This window comes from Ambystoma mexicanum, chromosome 11, assembly GCF_040938575.1.
Source record: "Ambystoma mexicanum isolate Mex_15411 chromosome 11, UKY_AmexF1_1, whole genome shotgun sequence".
Taxonomy (NCBI): Eukaryota; Metazoa; Chordata; class Amphibia; order Caudata; family Ambystomatidae; genus Ambystoma; species Ambystoma mexicanum.
The window spans coordinates 809,544,034-809,570,759 of NC_090934.1; positions in this window are offsets into that span (position 1 = coordinate 809,544,034).

The following is a 26,726-nucleotide window of genomic DNA, read 5'->3' on the forward strand; positions in this document are numbered from 1 at the left end:
AAACCCCCATTTTGTTTATTTGTGAACATTTCAGGACACCGCAAGTGTTCTTAGAACACATTCAACTTGCCAGAGAACAATACAGACATCGTCCTCAGGTCACCCCCATTTTGTTTATTTGCGAACATTTTAGGACACTGCGAGTGTTCTTAGAACACTTTCAACTTGCCAGCGAACAATACGGACAGCGTCCTCAGGACACCCCCATTTTGTTTATTTACGAACATTCCAGGACACCGCGAGTGTTCTTAGAACACTTTCAACTTGCCAGCGAACAATACGGACACGGTCCTCAGGACACCCCCATTTTGTTTATTTACGAACATTTCAGGACACTGCGAGTGTTCTTAGAACACACTGAACTTGCCTGTGAACAATACGGACTGCGTCCTCAGGACACCCCCGTTTTGTTTATTTACGAACATTTCAGGACACTGCGAGTGTTCTTAGAACACATTCAACTTGCCAGCGAACAATACGGACAGCATCCTCAGGAAACCCCCATTTTGTTTATTTGCGAACATTTCAGGACATCGCGAGTGTTCTTAGAACACATTCAACTTGCCAGAGAACAATACAGACAGCGTCATCAGGTCACCCCCATTTTGTTTATTTGTGAATATTTTAGGACACTGCGAGTGTTCTTAGAACACATTCAACTTGCCAGCGAACAATATGGACAGCGTCCTCAGGACACCCCCATTTTGTTTATTTACGAACATTTCAGGACACCGCGAGTGTTCATAGAACACTTTCAACTTGCCAGCGAACAATAAGGACAGTGTCCTCAGGACACCCCCATTTTGTTTCTTTACGAACATTTCAGGACACCGCAAGTGTGCTTAGAACACTATCAACTAGCCAGCAAAAAATACGGACAGCGTCCTCAATACACCCCCATTTTGTTAATTTACAAACATTTCAGGACACGGCGAGTGTTCTTAGAAAACATTCAACTTGCCAGCGAACAATACGGACAGCGTCCTCAGAACACCCCCATTTTGTTTATTTACGAACATTTCAGGACACCGTGAATGTTCTTAGAACACTTTCAACTTGCCAGTGAACAATAGGGACAGCTTCCTCAGGACACCCCCATTTTGTTAATTTACGAACATTCCAGGACACCGCGAGTGTTCTTAGAACACTTGCAACTTGCAAGCGAACAATACGGAAAGCGTCCTCAGGACACCCCCATTTTGTTTATTTACGAACATTTCAGGACACCGCGAGTGTTCTTAGAACACTTTCAACTTGCCAGCGAACAATACGGACAGCGTCCTCAGGACACCCCCATTTTGTTAATTTACAAACATTCCAGGACACGTCAAGTGTTCTTAGAACACATTCAACTTGCCAGCGAACAATACGGACAGCATTCTCAGGAAACCCCCATTTTGTTTATTTGTGAACATTTCAGGACACCGCAAGTGTTCTTAGAACACATTCAACTTGCCAGAGAACAATACAGACATCGTCCTCAGGTCACCCCCATTTTGTTTATTTGCGAACATTTTAGGACACTGCGAGTGTTCTTAGAACACTTTCAACTTGCCAGCGAACAATACGGACAGCGTCCTCAGGACACCCCCATTTTGTTTATTTACGAACATTCCAGGACACCGCGAGTGTTCTTAGAACACTTTCAACTTGCCAGCGAACAATACGGACACCGTCCTCAGGACACCCCCATTTTGTTTATTTACGAACATTTCAGGACACTGCGAGTGTTCTTAGAACACACTGAACTTGCCTGTGAACAATACGGACTGCGTCCTCAGGACACCCCCGTTTTGTTTATTTACGAACATTTCAGGACACTGCGAGTGTTCTTAGAACACACTGAACTTGCCTGTGAACAATACGGACAGCGTCCTCAGGACACACCCATTTTGTTTATTTACAAACATTTCAGGACACCACGAGTGTTCTTAGAACACATTCAACTTGCCAGCGAACAATACGGACAGCATTCTCAGGAAACCCCCATTTTGTTTATTTGCGAACATTTCAGGACACCGCGAGTGTTCTTAGAACACATTCAACTTGCCAGAGAACAATACAGACATCGTCCTCAGGTCACCCCCATTTTTTTTATTTGTGAACATTTTAGGACACTGCGAGTGTTCTTAGAACACATTCAACTTGCCAGCGAACAATACGGACAGCGTCCTCAGGACACCCCCATTTTGTTTATTTACGAACATTTCAGGACACAGCGAGTGTTCTTAGAACACTTTCAACTTGCCAGCGAACAAAACAGACACCGTCCTCAGGACACCCCCATTTTGTTTATTTACAAACATTTCAGGACACTGCGAGTGTTCTTAGAACACACTCAACTTGCCAGTGAACAATACGGACAGCGTCCTCAGGACACCCCCATTTTGTTTATTTATGAACATTTCAGGACACCGCGAGTGTTCTTAGAACACTTTCAACTTGCCAGCGAACAATACGGACAGCATCCTCAGGAAACCCCCATTTCGTTTATATGCGAACATTTTAGGACACTGCGAGTGTTCTTAGAACACATTCAACTTGCCAGAGAACAATACAGACAGCGTCCTAAGGTTACCCCCATTTTGTTTATTTATGAACATTTCAGGACACCGCGAGTGTTCTTAGAACACTTTCAACTTGCCAGCGAACAATACGGACAGCATCCTCAGGAAACCCCCATTTTGTTTATTTGCGAACATTTCAGGACACCGCGAGTGTTCTTAGAACACATTCAACTTGCCAGAGAACAATACAGACAGCGTCGTCAGGTCACCCCCATTTTGTTTATTTGTGAACATTTTAGGACACTGCGAGTGTTCTTAGAACACATTCAACTTGCCAGCGAACAATATGGACAGCGTCCTCAGGACAACCCCATTTTGTTTATTTAGGAACATTTCACGACACCGCGAGTGTTCTTAGAACACTTTCAACTTGCCAGCGAACAATAAGGAAATTGTCCTCAGGACACCCCCATTTTGTTTATTTACGAACATTTCAGGACACCGCAAGTGTTCTTAGAACACTATCAACTAGCCAGCAAACAATACGGACAGCATCCTCAATACACCCCCATTTTGTTAATTTACGAAAATTTCAGGACACGGCGAGTGTTCTTAGAACACATTCAACTTGCCAGCGAACAATACGGAGAGCGTCCTCAGAACACCCCCATTTTGTTTGTTTACAAACATTTCAGGACACCGCGAGTGTTCTTAGAACACATTCAACTTGCCAGCGAACAATACGGACGGCGTACTCAGGACACCCCCATTTTTTTTATTTACGAACATTTCAGGACACCACAAGTGTTCTTAGAACACTTTCAACTTGCCAGCGAACAATCCGGACAGCGTCCTCAGGACACCCCCATTTTGTTTATTTACGAACATTTCAGCACACCGCGAGTGTTCTTAGAACACTTTCAACTTGCCAGAGAACAATCCGGACACAGTCCTCAGGACACCCCCATTTTGTTTATTTATGAACATTTCAGGACACAGCAAGGGTTCTTAGAACACTTTCAACTTGCCAGCGAACAATACGGACACCGCCATTTTGTTTATTTACAAACATTTCAGGACACTGCGAGTGTTCTTAGAACACACTCAACTTGCCAGTGAACAATACGGACAGCGTCCTCAGGACACCCCCATTTTGTTTATTTATGAACATTTCAGGACACCGCGAGTGTTCTTAGAACACTTTCAAATTGACAGCGAACAATACGGACAGCGTCCTCAGGAAACCCCCATTTTGTTTATATGCAAACATTTTAGGACACTGCGAGTGTTCTTAGAACACATTCAACTTGCCAGAGAACAATACAGACAGCGTCCTCAGGTCACCCCCATTTTGTTTATTTATGAACATTTCAGGACACCGCGAGTGTTGTTAGAACACTTTCAACTTGCCAGCGAACAATACGGACAGCGTCCTCAGGACACCCCCATTTTGTTAATTTATGAACATTCCAGGACACGCCGAGGGTTCTTAGAACACATTCAACTTGCCAGCGAACAATACGGACAGCATCCTCAGGAAACCCCCATTTTGTTTATTTGCGAACATTTCAGGACACCGCGAGTGTTCTTAGAACACATTCAACTTGCCAGAGAACAATACAGACAGCGTCGTCAGGTCACCCCCATTTTGTTTATTTACGAACATTTCAGGACACTGCGAGTGTTCTTAGAACACAATCAACTTGCCAACGAACAATATGGACAGCGTCCTCAGGACACCCCCATTTTGTTTATTTACGAACATTTCAGGACACCTCGAGTGTTCTTAGAACACTTTCAACTTGCAAGCGAACAATACGGAAAGCGTCCTCAGGACACCCCCATTTTGTTTATTTACGAACATTTCTGGATACTGCGAGTGTTCTTAGAACACTTTCAACTTGCCAGCGAACAATACGGACAGCGTCCATAGGACACCCCTATTTTGTTAATTTACAAACATTCCAGGACACGGCAAGTGTTCTCAGAACACATTCAACTTGCCAGCGAACAATACGGACAGCATCCTCAGGAAACCCCCATTTTGTTTATTTGCGAACATTTCAGGACAATGCGAGTGTTCTTAGAACACACTCAACTTGCCAGCGAACAATACGGACAGCGTCCTCAGGACACCCCCATTTTGTTTATTTATGAACATTTCAGGACACCGCGAGTGTTCTCAGAACACTTTCAACTTGCCAGCGAACAATACGGACAGCGTCCTCAGGACACCCCCATTTTGTTTATTTACAAATATTTCAGGACACTGCGAGTGTTCTTAGAACACACTCAACTTGACAGTGAACAATACGGACAGCGTCCTCAGGCATCCCCCATTTTGTTTTTTTATGAACATTTCAGGACACCGCGAGTGTTCTTAGAACACTTTCAACTTGCCAGCGAACAATACGGACAGCGTCCTCAGGAAACCCCCATTTTGTTTATTTGCGAACATTTTAGGACACTGCGAGTATTCTTAGAACACATTCAACTTGCCAGAGAACAATACAGACAGCGTCCTCAGCTCACCCCCATTTTGTTTATTTATGAACATTTCAGGACACCGCAAGTGTTCTTAGAACACTTTCAACTTGCCAGCGAACAATACGGACAGCGTCCTCAGGACACCCCCGTTTTGTTTATTTACGAACATTTCAGGACACTGCGAGTGTTCTTAGAACACATTCAACTTGCCAGCGAACAATACGGACAGCATCCTCAGGAAACCCCCATTTTGTTTATTTGCGAACATTTCAGGACATCGCGAGTGTTCTTAGAACACATTCAACTTGCCAGAGAACAATTCAGACAGCGTCATCAGGTCACCCCCATTTTGTTTATTTGTGAATATTTTAGGACACTGCGAGTGTTCTTAGAACACATTCAACTTGCCAGCGAACAATATGGACAGCGTCCTCAGGACACCCCCATTTTGTTTATTTACGAACATTTCAGGACACCGCGAGTGTTCTTAGAACACTTTCAACTTGCCAGCGAACAATAAGGACAGTGTCCTCAGGACACCCCCATTTTGTTTCTTTACGAACATTTCAGGACACCGCAAGTGTGCTTAGAACACTATCAACTAGCCAGCAAAAAATACGGACAGCGTCCTCAATACACCCCCATTTTGTTAATTTACAAACATTTCAGGACACGGCGAGTGTTCTTAGAAAACATTCAACTTGCCAGCGAACAACACGGACAGCGTCCTCAGAACACCCCCATTTTGTTTATTTACGAACATTTCAGGACACCGTGAATGTTCTTAGAACACTTTCGACTTGCCAGTGAACAATAGGGACAGCTTCCTCAGGACACCCCCATTTTGTTAATTTACGAACATTCCAGGACACCGCGAGTGTTCTTAGAACACTTGCAACTTGCAAGCGAACAATACGGAAAGCGTCCTCAGGACACCCCCATTTTGTTTATTTACGAACATTTCAGGACACCGCGAGTGTTCTTAGAACACTTTCAACTTGCCAGCGAACAATACGGACAGCGTCCTCAGGACACCCCCATTTTGTTAATTTACAAACATTCCAGGACACGTCAAGTGTTCTTAGAACACATTCAACTTGCCAGCGAACAATACGGACAGCATTCTCAGGAAACCCCCATTTTGTTTATTTGTGAACATTTCAGGACACCGCAAGTGTTCTTAGAACACATTCAACTTGCCAGAGAACAATACAGACATCGTCCTCAGGTCACCCCCATTTTGTTTATTTGCGAACATTTTAGGACACTGCGAGTGTTCTTAGAACACTTTCAACTTGCCAGCGAACAATACGGACAGCGTCTTCAGGACACCCCCATTTTGTTTATTTACGAACATTCCAGGACACCGCGAGTGTTCTTAGAACACTTTCAACTTGCCAGCGAACAATACGGACACCGTCCTCAGGACACCCCCATTTTGTTTATTTACGAACATTTCAGGACACTGCGAGTGTTCTTAGAACACACTGAACTTGCCTGTGAACAATACGGACTGCGTCCTCAGGACACCCCCGTTTTGTTTATTTACGAACATTTCAGGACACTGCGAGTGTTCTTAGAACACACTGAACTTGCCTGTGAACAATACGGACAGCGTCCTCAGGACACACCCATTTTGTTTATTTACAAACATTTCAGGACACCACGAGTGTTCTTAGAACACATTCAACTTGCCAGCGAACAATACGGACAGCATCCTCAGGAAACCCCCATTTTGTTTATTTGCGAACATTTCAGGACACCGCGAGTGTTCTTAGAACACATTCAACTTGCCAGAGAACAATACAGACATCGTCCTCAGGTCACCCCCATTTTGTTTATTTGTGAACATTTTAGGACACTGCGAGTGTTCTTAGAACACATTCAACTTGCCAGCGAACAATACGGACAGCGTCCTCAGGACACCCCCATTTTGTTTATTTACGAACATTTCAGGACACAGCAAGTGTTCTTAGAACACTTTCAATTTGCCAGCGAACAAAACAGACACCGTCCTCAGGACACCCCCATTTTGTTTATTTACAAACATTTCAGGACACTGCGAGTGTTCTTAGAACACACTCAACTTGCCAGTGAACAATACGGACAGCGTCCTCAGGACACCCCCATTTTGTTTATTTATGAACATTTCAGGACACCGCGAGTGTTCTTAGAACACTTTCAACTTGCCAGCGAACAATACGGACAGCGTCCTCAGGAAACCCCCATTTCGTTTATATGCAAACATTTTAGGACACTGCGAGTGTTCTTAGAACACATTCAACTTGCCAGAGAACAATACAGACAGCGTCCTCAGGTTACCCCCATTTTGTTTATTTATGAAAATTTCAGGACACCGCGAGTGTTCTTAGAACACTTTCAACTTGCCAGCGAACAATATGGACAGCGTCCTCAGGACACCCCCATTTTGTTAATTTATGAACATTCCAGGACACGGCGAGTGTTCTTAGAACACATTCAACTTGCCAGCGAACAATACGGACAGCATCCTCAGGAAACCCCCATTTTGTTTATTTGCGAACATTTCAGGACACCGCGAGTGTTCTTAGAACACATTCAACTTGCCAGAGAACAATACAGACAGCGTCGTCAGGTCACCCCCATTTTGTTTATTTGTGAACATTTTAGGACACTGCGAGTGTTCTTAGAACACATTCAACTTGCCAGCGAACAATATGGACAGCGTCCTCAGGACAACCCAATTTTGTTTATTTACGAACATTTCACGACACCGCGAGTGTTCTTAGAACACTTTCAACTTGCCAGCGAACAATAAGGAAATTGTCCTCAGGACACCCCCATTTTGTTTATTTACGAACATTTCAGGACACCGCAAGTGTTCTTAGAACACTATCAACTAGCCAGCAAACAATACGGACAGCATCCTCAATACACCCCCATTTTGTTAATTTACGAACATTTCAGGACACGGCGAGTGTTCTTAGAACACATTCAACTTGCCAGCGAACAATACGGAGAGCGTCCTCAGAACACCCCCATTTTCTTTATTTACGAACATTTCAGGACACCGTGAAAGTTCTTAGAACACTTTCAACTTGCCTGCAAACAATACAGACATCATCCTCAGGACACCCCCATTTTGTTTGTTTACAAACATTTCAGGACACCGCGAGTGTTCTTAGAACACATTCAACTTGCCAGCGAACAATACGGACAGCGTACTCAGGACACCCCCATTTTTTTTATTTACGAACATTTCAGGACACCACGAGTGTTCTTAGAACACTTTCAACTTGCCAGCGAACAATCCGGACAGCGTCCTCAGGACACCCCCATTTTGTTTATTTATGAACATTTCAGGACACAGCAAGGGTTCTTAGAACACTTTCAACTTGCCAGCGAACAATACGGACACCGCCATTTTGTTTATTTACAAACATTTCAGGACACTGCAAGTGTTCTTAGAATACACTCAACTTGCCAGTGAACAATACGGACAGCGTCCTCAGGACACCCCCATTTTGTTTACTTATGAACATTTCAGGACACCGCGAGTGTTCTTAGAACACTTTCAACTTGCCAGCGAACAATACAGACAGCGTCCTCAGGAAACCCCCATTTTGTTTATATGCAAACATTTTAGGACACTGCGAGTGTTCTTAGAACACATTCAACTTGCCAGAGAACAATACAGACAGCGTCCTCAGGTCACCCCCATTTTGTTTATTTATGAACATTTCAGGACACCGCGAGTGTTCTTAGAACACTTTCAACTTGCCAGCGAACAATACGGACAGCGTCCTCAGGACACCCCCATTTTGTTAATTTATGAACATTCCAGGACACGGCGAGTGTTCTTAGAACACATTCAACTTGTCAGCGAACAATACGGACAGCATCCTCAGGAAACCCCCATTTTGTTTATTTGCGAACATATCAGGACACCGCGAGTGTTCTTAGAACACATTCAACTTGCCAGAGAACAATACAGACAGTGTCCTCAGGACACCCCCATTTTGTTTATTTACGAACATTTCAGGACACCGCGAGTGTTCTTAGAAGACTTTCAACTTGCCAGCGAACAATACGGACAGCATCCTCAGGAAACCCCGATTTTGTTTATTTGTGAACATTTCAGGACACCGCAAGTGTTCTTAGAACACATTCAACTTGCCAGAGAACAATACGGACACCGTCCTCAGGACACCCCCATTTTGTTTATTTACGAAGATTTCAGGACACTGCGAGTGTTCTTAGAACACACTGAACTTGCCTGTGAACAATACGGACAGCGTCCTCAGGACACCCCCATCTTGTTTATTTACAAACATTTCAGGACACCACGAGTGTTCTTAGAACACATTCAACTTGCCAGCGAACAATACGGACAGCATCCTCAGGAAAACCCCATTTTGTTTATTTGCGAACATTTCAGGACACCGCGAGTGTTCTTAGAACACATTCAACTTGCCAGAGAACAATACAGACATCGTCCTCAGGTCACCCCCATTTTGTTTATTTGCGAACATTTTAAGACACTGCGAGTGTTCTTAGAACACATTCAACTTGCCAGCGAACAATACGGAAAGCGTCCTCAGGACACCCCCATTTTGTTTATTTACGAACATTTCAGGACACAGCAAGTGTTCTTAGAACACTTTCAACTTGCCAGCAAACAATACGGACACCGTCCTCAGGACACCCCCATTTTGTTTATTTACAAACATTTCAGGACACTGCGAGTGTTCTTAGAACACACTCAACTTGCCAGTAAACAATACGGACAGCGTCCTCAGGACACCCCCATTTTGTTTATTTATGAACATTTCAGGACACTGCGAGTGTTCTTAGAACACTTTCAACTTGCCAGCGAACAATACGGACAGCGTCCTCAGGAAACCCCCATTTTGTTTATATGCAAACATTTTAGGACACTGCGAGTGTTCTTAGAACACATTCAACTTGCCAGAGAACAATACAGACAGCTTCCTCAGGTCACCCCCATTTTGTTTATTTATGAACATTTCAGGACACCGCGAGTGTTCTTAGAACACTTTCAACTTGCCAGCGAACAATACGGACAGCGTCCTCAGGACACCCCCATTTTGTTCATTTATGAACATTCCAGGACACGGCGAGTGTTCTTAGAACACATTCAACTTGCCAGCGAACAATACGGACAGCATCCTCAGGAAACCCCCATTTTGTTTATTTGCGAACATTTCAGGACACCGCGAGTGTTCTTAGAATACATTCAACTTGCCAGAGAACAATACAGACAGCGTCGTCAGGTCACCCCTATTTTGTTTATTTGTGAACATTTTAGGAGACTGCGAGTGTTCTTAGAACACATTCAACTTGCCAGCGAACAATATGGACAGCGTCCTCAGGACAACCCCATTTTGTTTATTTACGAACATTTCAGGACACCGCGAGTGTTCTTAGAACACTTTCAACTTGCCAGCGAACAATAAGGACATTGTACTCAGGACACCCCCATTTTGTTTATTTACGAACATTTCAGGACACCGCAAGTGTGCTTAGAACACTATCAACCTGCCAGCAAACAATACGGACAGCGTCCTCAATACACCCCCATTTTGTTAATTTACAAACATTTAAGGACACGGCGAGTGTTCTTAGAACACATTCAACTTGCCAGCGAACAATACGGACAGCGTCCTCAGAACACCCCCATTTTGTTTATTTACGAACATTTCAGGACACCGTGAATGTTCTTAGAACACTTTCAACTTGCCAGTGAACAATAGGGACAGCTTCCTCAGGACACCCGCATTTTGTTAATTTACGAACATTCCAGGACCCGGCGAGTGTTCTTAGAACACATTCAACTTGCCAGCAAACAATACGGACAGCGTCCTCAGGTCACCCCCATTTTGTTTATTTATGAACATTTCAGGACACCGCGAGTGTTCTTAGAACACTTTCAACTTGCCAGCGAACAATACGGACAGCGTCCTCAGGACACCCCCATTTTGTTAATTTATGAACATTCCAGGACACGGCGAGTGTTCTTAGAACACATTCAACTTGTCAGCGAACAATACGGACAGCATCCTCAGGAAACCCCCATTTTGTTTATTTGCGAACATATCAGGACACCGCAAGTGTTCTTAGAACACATTCAACTTGCCAGAGAACAATACAGACAGTGTCCTCAGGACACCCCCATTTTGTTTATTTACGAACATTTCAGGACTCCGCGAGTGTTCTTAGAAGACTTTCAACTTGCCAGCGAACAATACGGACAGCATCCTCAGGAAACCCCGATTTTGTTTATTTGTGAACATTTCAGGACACCGCAAGTGTTCTTAGAACACATTCAACTTGCCAGAGAACAATACGGACACCGTCCTCAGGACACCCCCATTTTGTTTATTTACGAAGATTTCAGGACACTGCGAGTGTTCTTAGAACACACTGAACTTGCCTGTGAACAATACGGACAGCGTCCTCAGGACACCCCCATCTTGTTTATTTACAAACATTTCAGGACACCACGAGTGTTCTTAGAACACATTCAACTTGCCAGCGAACAATACGGACAGCATCCTCAGGAAAACCCCATTTTGTTTATTTGCGAACATTTCAGGACACCGCGAGTGTTCTTAGAACACATTCAACTTGCCAGAGAACAATACAGACATCGTCCTCAGGTCACCCCCATTTTGTTTATTTGCGAACATTTTAAGACACTGCGAGTGTTCTTAGAACACATTCAACTTGCCAGCGAACAATACGGACAGCATCCTCAGGACACCCCCATTTTGTTTATTTACGAACATTTCAGGACACAGCAAGTGTTCTTAGAACACTTTCAACTTGCCAGCAAACAATACGGACACCGTCCTCAGGACACCCCCATTTTGTTTATTTACAAACATTTCAGGACACTGCGAGTGTTCTTAGAACACATTCAACTTGCCAGTAAACAATACGGACAGCGTCCTCAGGACACCCCCATTTTGTTTATTTATGAACATTTCAGGACACTGCGAGTGTTCTTAGAACACTTTCAACTTGCCAGCGAACAATACGGACAGCGTCCTCAGGAAACCCCCATTTTGTTTATATGCAAACATTTTAGGACACTGCGAGTGTTCTTAGAACACATTCAACTTGCCAGAGAACAATACAGACAGCTTCCTCAGGTCACCCCCATTTTGTTTATTTATGAACATTTCAGGACACCGCGAGTGTTCTTAGAACACTTTCAACTTGCCAGCGAACAATACGGACAGCGTCCTCAGGACACCCCCATTTTGTTCATTTATGAACATTCCAGGACACGGCGAGTGTTCTTAGAACACATTCAACTTGCCAGCGAACAATACGGACAGCATCCTCAGGAAACCCCCATTTTGTTTATTTGCGAACATTTCAGGACACCGCGAGTGTTCTTAGAATACATTCAACTTGCCAGAGAACAATACAGACAGCGTCGTCAGGTCACCCCTATTTTGTTTATTTGTGAACATTTTAGGAGACTGCGAGTGTTCTTAGAACACATTCAACTTGCCAGCGAACAATATGGACAGCGTCCTCAGGACAACCCCATTTTGTTTATTTACGAACATTTCAGGACACCGCGAGTGTTCTTAGAACACTTTCAACTTGCCAGCGAACAATAAGGACATTGTACTCAGGACACCCCCATTTTGTTTATTTACGAACATTTCAGGACACCGCAAGTGTGCTTAGAACACTATCAACCTGCCAGCAAACAATACGGACAGCGTCCTCAATACACCCCCATTTTGTTAATTTACAAACATTTAAGGACACGGCGAGTGTTCTTAGAACACATTCAACTTGCCAGCGAACAATACGGACAGCGTCCTCAGAACACCCCCATTTTGTTTATTTACGAACATTTCAGGACACCGTGAATGTTCTTAGAACACTTTCAACTTGCCAGTGAACAATAGGGACAGCTTCCTCAGGACACCCGCATTTTGTTAATTTACGAACATTCCAGGACCCGGCGAGTGTTCTTAGAACACATTCAACTTGCCAGCAAACAATACGGACAGCGTCCTCAGGTCACCCCCATTTTGTTTATTTATGAACATTTCAGGACACCGCGAGTGTTCTTAGAACACTTTCAACTTGCCAGCGAACAATACGGACAGCGTCCTCAGGACACCCCCATTTTGTTAATTTATGAACATTCCAGGACACGGCGAGTGTTCTTAGAACACATTCAACTTGTCAGCGAACAATACGGACAGCATCCTCAGGAAACCCCCATTTTGTTTATTTGCGAACATATCAGGACACCGCAAGTGTTCTTAGAACACATTCAACTTGCCAGAGAACAATACAGACAGTGTCCTCAGGACACCCCCATTTTGTTTATTTACGAACATTTCAGGACTCCGCGAGTGTTCTTAGAAGACTTTCAACTTGCCAGCGAACAATACGGACAGCATCCTCAGGAAACCCCGATTTTGTTTATTTGTGAACATTTCAGGACACCGCAAGTGTTCTTAGAACACATTCAACTTGCCAGAGAACAATACGGACACCGTCCTCAGGACACCCCCATTTTGTTTATTTACGAAGATTTCAGGACACTGCGAGTGTTCTTAGAACACACTGAACTTGCCTGTGAACAATACGGACAGCGTCCTCAGGACACCCCCATCTTGTTTATTTACAAACATTTCAGGACACCACGAGTGTTCTTAGAACACATTCAACTTGCCAGCGAACAATACGGACAGCATCCTCAGGAAAACCCCATTTTGTTTATTTGCGAACATTTCAGGACACCGCGAGTGTTCTTAGAACACATTCAACTTGCCAGAGAACAATACAGACATCGTCCTCAGGTCACCCCCATTTTGTTTATTTGCGAACATTTTAAGACACTGCGAGTGTTCTTAGAACACATTCAACTTGCCAGCGAACAATACGGACAGCATCCTCAGGACACCCCCATTTTGTTTATTTACGAACATTTCAGGACACAGCAAGTGTTCTTAGAACACTTTCAACTTGCCAGCAAACAATACGGACACCGTCCTCAGGACACCCCCATTTTGTTTATTTACAAACATTTCAGGACACTGCGAGTGTTCTTAGAACACATTCAACTTGCCAGTAAACAATACGGACAGCGTCCTCAGGACACCCCCATTTTGTTTATTTATGAACATTTCAGGACACTGCGAGTGTTCTTAGAACACTTTCAACTTGCCAGCGAACAATACGGACAGCGTCCTCAGGAAACCCCCATTTTGTTTATATGCAAACATTTTAGGACACTGCGAGTGTTCTTAGAACACATTCAACTTGCCAGAGAACAATACAGACAGCTTCCTCAGGTCACCCCCATTTTGTTTATTTATGAACATTTCAGGACACCGCGAGTGTTCTTAGAACACTTTCAACTTGCCAGCGAACAATACGGACAGCGTCCTCAGGACACCCCCATTTTGTTCATTTATGAACATTCCAGGACACGGCGAGTGTTCTTAGAACACATTCAACTTGCCAGCGAACAATACGGACAGCATCCTCAGGAAACCCCCATTTTGTTTATTTGCGAACATTTCAGGACACCGCGAGTGTTCTTAGAATACATTCAACTTGCCAGAGAACAATACAGACAGCGTCGTCAGGTCACCCCTATTTTGTTTATTTGTGAACATTTTAGGAGACTGCGAGTGTTCTTAGAACACATTCAACTTGCCAGCGAACAATATGGACAGCGTCCTCAGGACAACCCCATTTTGTTTATTTACGAACATTTCAGGACACCGCGAGTGTTCTTAGAACACTTTCAACTTGCCAGCGAACAATAAGGACATTGTACTCAGGACACCCCCATTTTGTTTATTTACGAACATTTCAGGACACCGCAAGTGTGCTTAGAACACTATCAACCTGCCAGCAAACAATACGGACAGCGTCCTCAATACACCCCCATTTTGTTAATTTACAAACATTTCAGGACACGGCGAGTGTTCTTAGAACACATTCAACTTGCCAGCGAACAATACGGACAGCGTCCTCAGAACACCCCCATTTTGTTTATTTACGAACATTTCAGGACACCGTGAATGTTCTTAGAACACTTTCAACTTGCCAGTGAACAATAGGGACAGCTTCCTCAGGACACCCGCATTTTGTTAATTTACGAACATTCCAGGACCCGGCGAGTGTTCTTAGAACACATTCAACTTGCCAGCAAACAATACGGACAGCGTCCTCAGGACACCCCCATTTTGTTTATTTACGAACATTTCGGGACACCGCAAGTGTTCTTAGAACACTTTCAACTTGCCAGCGAACAATATGGACACCGTCCTCAGGACACCCCCATTTTGTTTATTTGCGAACATTTCAGGACACCGCGAGTGTTCTTAGAACACATTCAACTTGCCAGAGAACAATACAGACATCGTCCTCAGGTCACCCCCATTTTGTTTATTTGCGAACATTTTAAGACACTGCGAGTGTTCTTAGAACACATTCAACTTGCCAGCGAACAATACGGACAGCGTCCTCAGGACACCCCCATTTTGTTTATTTACGAACATTTCAGGACACAGCAAGTGTTCTTAGAACACTTTCAACTTGCCAGCAAACAATACGGACACCGTCCTCAGGACACCCCCATTTTGTTTATTTACAAACATTTCAGGACACTGCGAGTGTTCTTAGAACACATTCAACTTGCCAGAGAACAATACGGACACCGTCCTCAGGACACCCCCATTTTGTTTATTTACGAAGATTTCAGGACACTGCGAGTGTTCTTAGAACACACTGAACTTGCCTGTGAACAATACGGACAGCGTCCTCAGGACAGCCCCATCTTGTTTATTTACAAACATTTCAGGACACCACGAGTGTTCTTAGAACACATTCAACTTGCCAGCGAACAATACGGACAGCATCCTCAGGAAAACCCCATTTTGTTTATTTGCGAACATTTCAGGACACCGCGAGTGTTCTTAGAACACATTCAACTTGCCAGAGAACAATACAGACATCGTCCTCAGGTCACCCCCATTTTGTTTATTTGCGAACATTTTAAGACACTGCGAGTGTTCTTAGAACACATTCAACTTGCCAGCGAACAATACGGACAGCATCCTCAGGACACCCCCATTTTGTTTATTTACGAACATTTCAGGACACAGCAAGTGTTCTTAGAACACTTTCAACTTGCCAGCAAACAATACGGACACCGTCCTCAGGACACCCCCATTTTGTTTATTTACAAACATTTCAGGACACTGCGAGTGTTCTTAGAACACATTCAACTTGCCAGTAAACAATACGGACAGCGTCCTCAGGACACCCCCATTTTGTTTATTTATGAACATTTCAGGACACTGCGAGTGTTCTTAGAACACTTTCAACTTGCCAGCGAACAATACGGACAGCGTCCTCAGGAAACCCCCATTTTGTTTATATGCAAACATTTTAGGACACTGCGAGTGTTCTTAGAACACATTCAACTTGCCAGAGAACAATACAGACAGCTTCCTCAGGTCACCCCCATTTTGTTTATTTATGAACATTTCAGGACACCGCGAGTGTTCTTAGAACACTTTCAACTTGCCAGCGAACAATACGGACAGCGTCCTCAGGACACCCCCATTTTGTTCATTTATGAACATTCCAGGACACGGCGAGTGTTCTTAGAACACATTCAACTTGCCAGCGAACAATACGGACAGCATCCTCAGGAAACCCCCATTTTGTTTATTTGCGAACATTTCAGGACACCGCGAGTGTTCTTAGAATACATTCAACTTGCCAGAGAACAATACAGACAGCGTTGTCAGGTCACCCCTATTTTGTTTATTTGTGAACATTTTAGGAGACTGCGAGTGTTCTTAGAACACATTCAACTTGCCAGCGAACAATATGGACAGCGTCCTCAGGACAACCCCATTTTGTTTATTTACGAACATTTCAGGACACCGCGAGTGTTCTTAGAACACTTTCAACTTGCCAGCGAACAATAAGGACATTGTACTCAGGACACCCCCATTTTGTTTATTTACGAACATTTCAGGACACCGCAAGTGTGCTTAGAACACTATCAACCTGCCAGCAAACAATACGGACAGCGTCCTCAATACACCCCCATTTTGTTAATTTACAAACATTTCAGGACACGGCGAGTGTTCTTAGAACACATTCAACTTGCCAGCGAACAATACGGACAGCGTCCTCAGAACACCCCCATTTTGTTTATTTACGAACATTTCAGGACACCGTGAATGTTCTTAGAACACTTTCAACTTGCCAGTGAACAATAGGGACAGCTTCCTCAGGACACCCGCATTTTGTTAATTTACAAACATTCCAGGACCCGGCGAGTGTTCTTAGAACACATTCAACTTGCCAGCAAACAATACGGACAGCGTCCTCAGGACACCCCCATTTTGTTTATTTACGAACATTTCGGGACACCGCGAGTGTTCTTAGAACACTTTCAACTTGCCAGCGAACAATATATACACCGTCCTCAGGACACCCCCATTTTGTTAATTTACGAACATTCCAGGACACCGCGAGTATTCTTAGAACACATTCAACTTGCCAGCGAACAATACGGACAGCGTCCTCAGGACACCCCCATTTTGTTTATTTACGAACATTTCAGGACACCGCGAGTGTTCTTAGAACACTTTCAAATTGCCAGCGAACAATATGGACACCGTCCTCAGGACACCCCCATTTTGTTTATTTACGAACATTTCAGGATACCGCGAGTGTTCTTAGAACACTTTCAACTTGCAAGCGAACAATACGTAAAGCGTCCTCAGGACACCCCCATTTTGTTTATTTACGAACATTTCAGGACACCGCGAGTGTTCTTAGAACACTTTCAACTTGCCAGCGAACAATACGGACAGCGTCCTCAGGACACCCCCATTTTGTTTATTTACGAACATTTCAGGACACCGCGAGTGTTCTTAGAACACATTCAACTTGCCAGCGAACAATACGCACAGCGTCCTCAGGACACCCCCATTTTGTTTATTTACGAATATTTCAGGACACCGTGAGTGTTCTTAGAACACTTTCAACTTGCCAGCGAACAATACGGACACAGTCCTCAGGACACCCCCATTTTGTTTATTTACGAACATTTCAGGACATTGCGAGGGTTCTTAGAACACACTCAGCTTGCCAGCGAACAATACGGACAGCATCCTCAGGCCACCCCCGTTTTGTTTATTTACGAACATTTCAGGACACCGCGAGTGTTCTTAGAACACTTTCAACTTGCCAGCGAACAATATGGACAGCGTCCTCAGGACACCCCCATTTTGTTAATTTACGAACATTCCAGGACACGGCGAGTGTTCTTAGAACACATTCAACTTGCCAGCGAACAACACGGACAGCGTCCTCAGGAAACCCCCATTTTGTTTATTTGCGAACATTTCAGGACATTGCGAGTGTTCTTAGAACACATTCAACTTGCCAGCGAACAATATGGACAGCGTCCTCAGGACACCCCCATTTTGTTTATTTACAAACATTTCAGGACACCGCGAGTGTTCTTAGAACACATACAACTTGCCATCGAATAATACGGACAGCGTTCTCAGGACAACCCCATTTCGTTTATTTGTGAACATTTCAGGACACCGCAAGGGTTCTTGGAACACATTCAACTTGCCATAGACCAATACGGACATCGTCCTCAGGACACCCCCATTTTGCTTATTTACGAACATTTCAGGACAACGTGAATATTCTTAGAACACATTCAACTTGCCAGCGAACAATACAGACAGTGTCCTCTGGACACCTCCATTTTGTTTATTTACGAACATTTCTGGACACCGCGAGTGTTCTTAGAACACTTTCAGCTTGCTTGCGAACAACACGGACACATATTGCGTCCTCAGAACACCCCCCATTTAGTTTATTTAGAACATTTCAGAACAGCCGTGTTGTCCGCAGACAAATTGAACACAACAAAAGGTTCTACCACATAAAAAATACAACATTTACACCGTCCAATCAGCGAACACGTTGCATGTCTGCGGACATGACGCAAGCCGATTGGCCAATCAGAACTATGACCTACTTTTTGGTCATTTAAAAAAAAACTACTGGATGGATTTTCACCAAATCTGCAAAAGCACGCTTTCGGGACCAAGCTGCAACTCCTGGTCCAAATTTGGGGAGAATCCGTCCAGTGGTTTGGGCTGTAGGCACGAGCAAAGTTTTTTCCCCTTTCAGTCTATGGGAAAAAAAAAGTTTTGGGACCCCCCTTATAACTTTGCCCCCCCTGGACGAATCCTCACCAAACTTTGTAAAAAAGTTCAGAGTGAGCCATAAGCTTTTTTTGCAAAGTTGGTGGGGATTCGTCCAGGGAGAGCGAAGTTATAAGCCGCCCAAAAAATGCTCTTCCTGTGGAAACAGCAACTTAACCATAACTACATGGCCACCACCGTGGCCATGTAATATGCTTCATCTATCAATATTTAACAGGCTTGTGGTGATCTGTGAGATAAGGGATGACTGGAAGGAGTTCCACCTGCCACCTACAAGACACAATTTATGGTTGCACTTGTTGCTCCTGAGGAATGTCCATTTAGTGTCAGCTCTATGGGACAGAAACTTATATAAGTCAGGCTTATTGTGACATAACGAAAAATAGGTGTATTTTACTTGCACTATGTCATGTCCAGCCATCGTGACTGGTTTTATTTGAATGTGAAAATGGATTGAAATGTATCAATCAGTATATGTTTATTTGTGTTTTGTTATATTGATGTGACTCAGCCAACAGTCTTATATTTTGTATTCAAAATTTGGTGTACATGTTTTTTTTTTTTATGAATTGAATAGGTGCTTTCATTTAGAGTATGAATTAATAAAATTGACTTTTTTGCTTTTTCAAAACTAGTTTACATTTTGATTTAATTTGCTTCTCTTTGTTATTTGTTTCGGGGCAGAAGTGTGTTCTTCCCTGGTAGATAAAATAGTTTTGGGTACACATGTGCTATGCACCTCTATAATGATTTTCTTATTGTTTAATGACATATACTATATCCCCACTTAGAAGGAAAATCATTCACCCTACAGTGGGTCACACCCTATTAGAATACTGACAGTATTAGAGGAACCATATGTTCAGACATTTTGTGTCTTTGCTTGGCTGAGGAGCAAATGGGGCAAAGCTGCAAACTGCGGGATTACAACTGAATGCCTCTAAATCAGAATCCCCCCAAAACTGTAATGGTAATGCAGCACTGCGGAGCCTCTGCTTGGCCTAAAATAGCCAGCCTCTGGGCCGGTGCATAGAGCTGCATGCCTCAGGACTCGAGGGGGTACAGAAGGAAAAAACTTCTCTCACCCGTTGTGCACCAAATGTTCTTGGGGAATGTTCTGCATAATCATTTGTAGATTAACTGATTCTCCGTCAGATTTTTGTGAGTAGCAGAGCAGCCACCTCGCTGTGATCGATTCAAAGTCATCCTCTGAGCCAGGATTTTGTCGAAGGCATTGCTGCTGGGCTGGTGCCTAAAGAGTCTCTATCCTTCCTCCTCCTGTACCAAGGCGTGCACTGGAAACTCCGACCCATCCTGAGTGCATCTGCATGGATGTGGGCTGGGCGGGGAGCGCTCTTCTCCCTTTCTGGTCCACCTAGCAGAACATATGGTGGTCTGGCCCCAGGGCACAAAGGTGGCAGCCTAATCCCTGAATCATGGACGGTGGCCTTAAGCCAGACACAACCTCACAGCCATGTGTTGTGGGAGGACCGTCCTGGTCCTTCAGCTAAGCCCAACTAGCCATCTGGCTGTGGCGGTCAGACCAGATGGCCTGAGCTGTGGCTGGCCCGGCTGTCTCCTACATTTGTCTGTGTTCGAGCTCCATAATAGTCAGTGGGAAGTGTTTCCCTGTTGAACGGACAAGTGTTGTGGGAGCTGGACAGTCTCCTCCATGCTTGGAATGGGGCCCCAGAGCAGGTGGGGACTAATGGGCTTGGCTGCAGGCAGAGAGGCTAGGCATGCCCGGCAGTTGAAAGCCCAGGTGGGAACCAGGGTCTGATAGGTGTCCCAGGTAAGTGCTTCTGGGCTGGGACAGGTGGTTGGGGGCCCGGACTTCTGCAAAGAGCAAAGTTCAAAGGTGTCCCAACCAGAGCCCCGTGCATCCAGGGGTGCTGACTCACCCATTGTGCACCAGCCTCAGATGCAGGGCGATAGCCAACCAACTAAGGGGCGGTCCTCGAGATTGCCCCAGACCTCTCTGGAGGGCAAAGCTCTAAGGCATTGAGGGCAGGGCTCTGGATGACCAGGGGTGCCAGGCCACACTTGGGCATGGCTGAGTTGACCAAGGTTGTCAAGTTTCCTTTTTCCATGTGGGACACCTCAAGACAGTCCTGTTTTATTTATTTCACTGCATGTCTATGCGAATGGACAAGGTGATTTTGCAAGCCCTGATGAAGCTGGCAGTCAGGTGAGGCATTTGTTGAAGTTAGTGCATGCCACTCAGCAGAGCACATGGTATGGTAACATTATGCCTGGGGATGTGTTCACTTTGTTCTGATATTTGACCTGAGTTGGGTGGAACTGTGCAGGTCCAGCAGCAATGTTGCGGAGGGAGACATCATGAAGACAGCTTTCAGGTGCGGCCTTTGTTGCAGTTGGTTCATGCCAGTCAGGGGAGGACATGTTGTGGTGACATTGTGACTGAGGATGTCTTCACTCTATTCTGAGATTTAAGCTGTGTTGGGTGGAGTTGAGAAGGGGCAGCAGCAAAGGTCCAGAGAGAGACATCATGAAGACGGCAGTCAGATGAGGGATGTCGTTTTTGTATGATTGGGCACACACCATTTGTCTCTCACAGGCACACATTCTCAGGGTGTTGTTATGGGCAAGCTGGATTAGCCCTATTTCATCATTGAAGGGCATTGGGGATGTGGCTTCACTGTGTGTGCTCCACATAGGCTTAAATCCAGGTGAAGTATCTTTGTACAACCTGATTTCATGTGTCCTGTTCATGTGTCCTTTGGCCTACAAAGGGATTGGGCTTTGCCTTTGGATGAGGTTGGTGTCCCTCCTGCAGCTCTATTGCTATGCCACGACATGTGGCAATATTGTGCAGGACACAACATTCCAAGATGATCTTGCATACTACTGGCCGTGCATACAGCAATACACCTCCCGAGTGGTCATGGTAGTGAAAGCGGGACTTGAGCACTCTGAATCTGCACTCCACAATGCCCCTAGTAGCTATGTGTGCTGTGTTGTAGCTTACCTACCCTGGGGTGGCTGATTTCCTGAAGGGTGTCAGCAGGAATGGTGAGAGCGGGTAGGCACTGTCCCTTGCAAAGGTGGAAATGGTTGTTGTTAGCACTGTCATTGCTTGTTTTTCTGTGTATCATGCAACTGATTGTATGTGCATAATAGTTGATGCTCATCCAGTAGCCAAGTGTTTGCAAATGTTCTTGATGGAAGGGCCATGTATATGTGGGAATGGAGTGAGATGTAGCTGTAATGTGTGCGTCCTGGGAAATTTGCATTGACATGCATGATATGATATGATATGGCATTTATAACCATATGCATGTGATGTGTCCCTTGGCCTAACAGATCACCTGCACATGAATGGAATGCCAATGTTTCCTGTTGTGAAAGATGTGCTCAGTCTCTCTGGAGGGGCTGGAGGTCTAGATGGGTGCAATCAATGTCTCCCTTGACCTGTGGAAAGTGTGCAATTGCATAGAATGTCTGACACACTCTCTGCCTTGCCTGCAGTGTATATGGCTTGTATATGTGCCTATGCACAGGTGCCATGATGCAGTGCTATCTGGTGGTGGCACCTGGATTATGTCGGCTGTGTTATGCCCCGAAAATGGCAGTGGTGCACTGGAATGGTCCAGTTGCCAGGAAGTATAAGGCTCATAGCAGCTTCTCCAATGGTGTCGGTGCGTGTGAGCAGATGGTGGGTGATTCCAGGTCATTTTCCCATATCCTGACCAGGTCTAGGATGACATGGGGAACGAATGGTATCTTGCATACACCTCCTTATCTGGCATCCCGAATAATGCAATTTGTGGATAGAAGGTTCTGTGCCTCCTCCTCATTCTCCACCGTTTTCTTCCATGCAGCAGGATCAGTGCTAGTAAGGGAGAGTCCGCCATTGTGGAAGTCCTATGTTTAATAAGGTTGCATTGTGCTTTTATACTTGTGCTTTCATTGTGCTTTGTACTTTTCGACGTGTATCATGTGACAGTAAAATCGCGAGATGTTCGCTCTCCTTTGGACTCCAGGTAATCGTGCATTGCATTCTATGGATGGGGTTTCCTTAGCGGTTGATAGGGTGTGTTTGCTGTTTGCATGGTGCGCCCTTCTCCATGCCCATGTTATTCCTCTTTCTTCCTCATTTTCTGCATGGAATGGGTAATTTTCATGTTACGCCCACTATTTATTTTTTTGTACTGGCCCTTCCCTCGCTTTCGTGCAAAGTGCTTCGGCACAGCGCAACGTGGGAAGGACTAGCACAAAGTCCAATCCATGAATGGGAAAATAGTTTTTAGTGCAACGCAAAGTGTACTTTCACGTGAAAAATGACTTTGCGCTGTGCAAAATATTGGGGAAATTAGGCCCAAGATGTGCTCAAATTGCTTTCTCATGAGCCAAATGGTGGCGGGGGGACTGGTTTTAGAGAGATGAATGACGAGAACGGTGTTAAGAAGCATTTGTAGCACATTTCCCACATCACAGTGGAAAACAACAAGACCGTGATTAGAGTATTCTAAATTGCTGAGAGACAAATAGTTTGATTTTCCTGCAGAGGCTGAAGAAGGCTATCTGTACCTTCTTGGCACAATCGCCTGTTTTTCATACAGATCTTCCTGTTCTTTAAGAGAACCTTTGAAACGTACATCAATAATTTCAAGAAACCTGATGGGTGGAAGGTGAAATGGGATGAGTCCTTAGGCACGACTGTTTCAGATGAGGTGTGAAAGCATTGTTGCATGCAAACGAGCCAGGTAATAAGTAACATCAATTACAAACTAATTCAGTTTAACTACTTGTATCAGTTCTATTTAACCCCAGTGGATCTGCCCCGTTTTTTCTACTCATTTCAGGTAAAAGTGTTCAAAATGATTGGGAAATTGCCGGAGAGAAAGTCCCCTTGAATCCTACAATGGCATTTCTGGGGTAAACACTGGAGCTACCCAGGTCGGTCAGGAGGCTATTGGGGTTGCTTCTGCTATTGGCTAAGAGGAGAGTGGCTATGGTATGGGGTAAAAAACCGCTCTCTGGAGTTTGGTCAGTGGAAATAAGATATTGTGTACTGCCATGAACTGGAGAGAGACTATGGGACAATGGTACACCCAGCCTCTTAACCAAGAGACGTTTGGGATCCGTATTTGGCATATCTGCTGTCCAGTGCCAGGGTAGACCCTGAGGGCCTGATTGTTTATCAACCAATGAAGCAGATGTGCAAGGGGTTTTCTAAAATGTCTGCGTCCCCAAGTCCTAGGCCTCATTACAGTAGACCTGGGAAGGAAATGGGTGGTGGAGCCACCGCTGCCGTTGGTTGGTTTCATGTTTTGTTGAGTTATGTTTTTTCTTTTAAAATCTCAATTAAAAAATGTGTAAAAAAAAAGAATTAGCAGAAACCTTTCATGATTTATAGGTGTGCACACTAAAATTAGGAACATACCCCCGTACAGAACAAGAATAACATGTATCTGTCTTCTATTTCTCTGTTTGATTTCTTTTGTTATTTAAAGTATACTCTGATGGTTCTATGAAACAAATTATCTTTGTGTAAAGTATAAATATTTAATTACTTTATTTTGTAATTTTACATTGTGGTTTTCATTAAAATTGGCATCACAGCGATTTTCCTCCCCATTGTTTACAATGCTTCACGTCCAAATACATTCTGCAATTACAAAATAAATGCTTCCAAAATCTGACAGAGCACAGCGAACTATAAAGAAAATCATTTTTGTCTCCTGAAAGAAATAGTTGGGCTCATCTCATTTAATTGAGGTAAACAACAAAGCACACTGCACGCGTGAAGACAGGGACAAAGAGCAAGCCTCTCAAGCACAGTCAGCTGGGATGAGTGTTCAGGATTTCAGCCTGACAGGTTTTTGAAACACAACTGAATCTGTTTTCTTTCATCACAGGATGATTCACACAGATTCTTAAAGCATAATTTGCCATCATTCCACTGTTAAAAGAAAAGTATAATCACTGTTCTTTTAGAACTGCACAGATCTTGAGAACAAATCACACGGTTTAGCATGCACGCATGTCTTTGTAATGAGCTCTATATCTTCCACGTTTGTCTTCCTTATCTCCATTCTTCTCAGAGGGGCATCAGGGCCTGTGGGAGCACAAAGGTTATTTTTAAAATTAATCAGTAATCTCATAGTATTACAGTAAGAGTTTGATCCATTTGTGAACAATGTGTCCTTGTAAACGTCACAAAAAGAAATGTACCATCTAGAAGACTTTTTTTTTTAAAAAACTTGTATTTATTGGCCAGAACTAGCAGCATACATGTTCAGGAAGTTAGTACAATATATGTATACAGACGGGTTACACATGTTCAAGCAATGATTATGAGGCGTGTTATATCCAAGCAGTATCTCCACATGTGTACATATCGCGGGTGGTGTTAGCAGACAAAATAGATGCAATTCAGATGACTAAGGTCTGTTATCAGATTGGTTGGAAAGGTAGGTGTGGAATTCAGTCCATATATTTTTGGGGTGGGAGTGTGGAGCCAGTGAGTTTACATATTCCTCCTGGCATGTTTGAGTCCACATCGCGAAAGTCGGGGGAGAAGATTGTTTCCAGAGCTGGAGAATACCTTTTTTGGCCACAATACAGCTCACATTCAGAAAGGATAGCATTTTCCTATTCACAACATCCTCCCACACCCCAAACATGACCCCGACTGGATCTGATTCAGTGGTAAAACCCACAATTTCGGAAAGTGCCTGTAGGATCTCTTTCCAAAAGTATTGAAGTTTGGTACATGTCCAAAACATATGTGTATGGTCGGCCTCTTCAGCGTGGCATCTCAGGCAAGTATGGGTTGAGTGTCGGGCAAATATGTTGAGTCTGTGAGGGGTGTAGTATAACCTATTCAAATGTTTGTATTGCATGCAATAGAACTGGAAATTAAGGGACACCCGGCGCATGTGGGAGCACATGTCCTTCCATAGGTCGTCCAAGATTTGAGGTCAAGTTCATTTGCACAATTATCACACACTCTAGATGGCTGGTCTGGGATTTTCTCTAGCAGCATCTGATTTAAGGAGGAGACTACCCCTCGAGCTCTACTGCAATTGGCAATGTGGTGTATTTCTGACCTGTCTGGGGGCTCATCCAGGTAGCAAGGCCACATAGCATGGATGGAGGCGTGGAGCCTATAATATTGTAGCATTTCTAGTGCCGACCCTGAGTGCCTGGCCCGCCATGTCTGGGGTGTGATGAGCTTCCCCTCAGGAAATAAGTCAGTAAGAGCTCTGAAACCCAACCCGTGCAAATGTTGCGTCAGTGCTGCCTCGTGTGTGGGTTGGAGCCCAGGGGATCTCCAGATCGGGATCCACTTATAGTAGAAGCGTGACTTGGTCAGTGGGGGTAGCACCCGGTCCCAGGCCAGCAATGTGGCGGCTGTGGGGTCCAGTGGGGAGCCGTCTTTTTAAGTCTGATGTAGAATTAGTGTTTTAAGGTTCACTTCACCCATTGCTAACTGATCCAA